Here is a 3,797-nt window from a genome sequence, read left to right as displayed (position 1 = left end):
GCGGAGAGGGGGGGCACGCGAGCGGGATAGGCCGAGCCGCCTGGGCGGAGCCTGTGCACCGGAAAGGGAAAAACCAAAAAAAAGCCCGGGCAGCAAAAAAAAAAAAAAAAAAAAAAAAAAAAAGTAAGAAAGCAATGAATGACCATAGGTTAACATGACCACAAAGTTCTTCAAAGTATCCAAGAAAATTAACAAAAGGCTCAGCTCTGCAAGCCAAGACCCAGAAAAGAAATAGGTTGTACTGAATATAAATCAGACTGGGTATGAGAAGAGTTTTTTAAATGTCACAAGAAAAATACAGCCCTTATCAACTGGTGCTACATTTCATCTGATTATTGGCTTGCTGCCACTGTAAATATAAGAGCCATGACTTTGGGTCCTGGGAACATTGTAGGGTCCATAATTAGGGCAAGATGGAGCTGTTTAGGATGAAATCTGCGTATAGGAAGTGCAGAACACAAAGGGAATGGGAGAGGAGATATCTATGGAAGATCCAGGACCCTCCTCTGTATGTGATAAAATGCAATACATAATCTAATTCGATTATCAACTTTTATGGTTAAAAATGGTGGACTGATACATGTATTTAGCTCTCCACTCATGAAACCCAATTAAAGTGATGGAAAAGTTATTTTTACAACGAAAAACCCAAAGTTACAAAGATGAAAGAGGGAAAGACATTGACAACATTTGGAAACTGGCAGAGGGAAAAGCCAAGGAACAACTCAATTTATGTTAAAGAACACACTTCCCCCTCCTCCACAAAGACTCCAGAATCAAGTACCTCTGGAAGTTGGAGATGAAGGTGGGGTTTGAAAAAAGATAGCTGTTTAAGAAGTAATTTTAAAAGTTTGTTTAAGAAGTAATTAGATACTAACCAGTGTTGGTAGAGGTGTGGAGCAATCAGGCCCCTCATACACCGTTGGCAGGAATGTAAAAAGGTGCAGCAACTTTGGAAAACAACCCAACAGTTCTTCAAAAAGTTAACAGAATTACCATATGACCTAGCAATTTCACACCCAGGTCTATGGCAAAGAGAAATGAAAATAATGCCCACACAAAAACTTGTACACAAAAGGTGGAGACAACCCAAATGTCCATCAACTGATGAATGGGTAAATAAAATGTGGAATGTCCATCCATACAATGGAATATTATTAGGTCATAAATGGAGTGAAGTTCTGACACTTGCTACAACACGGATGAACCATGAAAACATGATGCTGAGTGGAAGGAGCCAGACACAGAAGGTCACATATTTTAAGATTCCATTTATATGAAATGTTCAGAACAGGCAAACCTATAGTGACAGAAAGTAGCTTCGTAATTGCAGAGAGCTGTGGGGCTTGGGGGAAAATGGGAGGTGACTGTTAAAAGGTAATTTTTTTTGGAGTGATGAAAATGTTCTTAAGTTGACAGTGGTGATGGTTGCACAACATTGTGAATATAGTGAAACTACTGAATTGTACATTTTAAAAGGGTGAATTTTGTGTTATTTTAATTATATCTCAACAAAGCTGTTACCAAAAAAAAAAAAAAAAAGAATTAAATGAGCATTAAATCTAAACAAAGCAGCACCGGCAGCAGCAGCAACAGTAAGCATCTTAGACAGCATGCCACTGTGCAAAACTGGGCGGCTGCTGCCCTTGTCCCCATAGCAGAAGAAAGGATGTTTATCTGAAAAGAGTAAAACAGAGGGCCTTTGGACTAGGGAATACCAGGTCCAGCTGACGGCATCATACCATATTGAAAGCAAAGAGATTACTTGAATATTTATGTACCAACTAAGAGACTCTCAACCTTTCCCCCCACTTGGCTACCAGAACACTGGCAGTCAGATCCTTATTCTCCAGGTAGCAGAATGGAGAATCTGACCAGCCTGAGCAAAAGGACCTAAACATACAGGTCTTGGGGATCTTCCAAGGACCCAACAGTGAGGACCATGGTCAATAAACCCACATAAGCACAGGAAACTTCCAGTGAGCTTTTTAGTGCTTATTCCTAACGCGAGTGGACAACCAAATATCACCAGACATTTGAGGAAAGTGACAGAAACAAAAAAAAAAAGAAAAGAAAAGAAAGAAGAAAAGCAATATGAAGACAACAGAAACTCTGCAAGGAGGAGAAAGCTATTTTTAAAAGGAAAATCTATTATAATTCTCCTCATAGAGATAAGTAAAGATATTGAATTCATGAAACATAAACAGGGTTGTACTGAAAGGAACATTCAGAGAACAAAAAGGGGTAGAGGCTCTTCAAAATTAATAACATGATGGCAGAAACAAAACCCTCAACAGAAGGACTGGAAGATAAGTCCCAGAACATACAGCAACAAGACAAAGACCCAGAACATAGAAAGAAAAGATAATTAGAGGACTGGTCCAGAATCTCCAACATCTGTACAATAGAAATTCCAGAAAGAGAAAATGGAGAAAATTGTGTGGAGAAAATCAAAGGAAAAAAAAATCCAAGTAAATTCGGACAAGGGGTTCCAAATTCAAAGATTGGATAATGGCACAGCACTGTGATATTTTAGAACCCTGAGGATAAAGGAAGCTCCCATAAGCTTTCATAGAGAGGACAAAACTAGGTCACATGCAAAGGAACAAAAATCAAACTGGCATAAGATTTCTTAACAGCAACACTGGAAACTAGAAAACAATGGAGCAAATACCTTCAAAATTCTGAGGAAAATTATTTCTTACATAGAACTCTATACCCAGTCAAGCTAGCAATCAAGTGTTAGGGTAGAATAAAGACATTCGCAGACATGCACGCTCTCAGAAACACTTACCTATCATGCACACTTTCTCAGTAAAGCTACTGGAGGATGTATTCCGCTGAACAAGTTAATAAACAAGGAAGAGACAGATATGGCACCTAGGAAACGGGAGAGCCTGGGCAAGAGACACGTGAACAGACTCCCCGAAATTGATATTCACCAACATTCCAAGACGGCAGCTGCACAACGGGCTTAGTGAGTCTAGATGAGCAGGTCAGAAGACTCCAGGGGAGATGTTTTCAAGAAGAAATTCAGAGAAAATATAATGTTTTTTTGTTTTGTTTTGTTTTGTTTTGCGGTACTCGGGCCTCTCACTGTTGTGGCCTCTCCCGTTGCGGAGCACAGGCTCCGGACGCGCAGGCTCAGCGGCCATGGCTCACGGGCCTAGCCGCTCCGCGGCATGTGGGATCTTCCTGGACCGGGGCACGAACCCAAGTCCCCTGCACCGCAGGCGGACTCTCAACCACTGCGCCACCAGGGAAGCCCCGAGAAAATATAATGTTTAAATGTACTAAGAAGAGATTGATGTAACTCTCACAGCTGGGAGAGTTTGGGGTAGAATAGGGATAAGTACCTAGAAAATTAAGTGAGTAAAAAAGACACTTGTAAGAAAAGTAATAAGGAAGGAAAAGCAACCGTCTTATTCCACATTATTCACCTGAGCACAGAAATTACATAGTCTTAATAATTTAACACTGTATATCAATCTAACCAGAGTTACACAATATAACTAGATTGGACTATTTGGAGGAAAAGGTGTGTGTGGGGGGGGGGAGCCAAGAACAATGAAAGAAAGCTAAATCCTCATCTTCCATCATGGGAAGCAGCAACATGAGTATGATATTTGGAGGTATGGAGGTAAATACCGAAAGAAGTAGCTGAAAGAGCAGAAAATAGTTGCCTCTGGGGAGCAGCATATATGTTTGTGCGCATGTATGCATATTTGGGGGTGGGTCAAACCGCTCTTTTATATATATATATATATATATATATATATATATATATATATATATAT

General features: G+C 40.1%; 1 protein-coding gene across 1 annotated transcript in view; it reads right to left on the bottom strand.

Annotated features, from left to right (window-relative positions):
- MCF2 (MCF.2 cell line derived transforming sequence) overlaps positions 1 to 3,797 on the bottom strand; it is a 55,892-nt gene that overhangs the window by 18,639 nt on the left and 33,456 nt on the right. The window lies entirely within an intron of this gene.

Source organism: Aethalodelphis obliquidens, unplaced genomic scaffold (genome assembly GCF_003676395.1).
Source record: "Aethalodelphis obliquidens isolate GAN/ISIS:26980383/991018 unplaced genomic scaffold, ASM367639v1 scaffold78, whole genome shotgun sequence".
Taxonomy (NCBI): Eukaryota; Metazoa; Chordata; class Mammalia; order Artiodactyla; family Delphinidae; genus Aethalodelphis; species Aethalodelphis obliquidens.
Note: the sequence above shows the minus strand (reverse complement) of the source record. Positions and strands in the feature narration are given on the sequence as shown.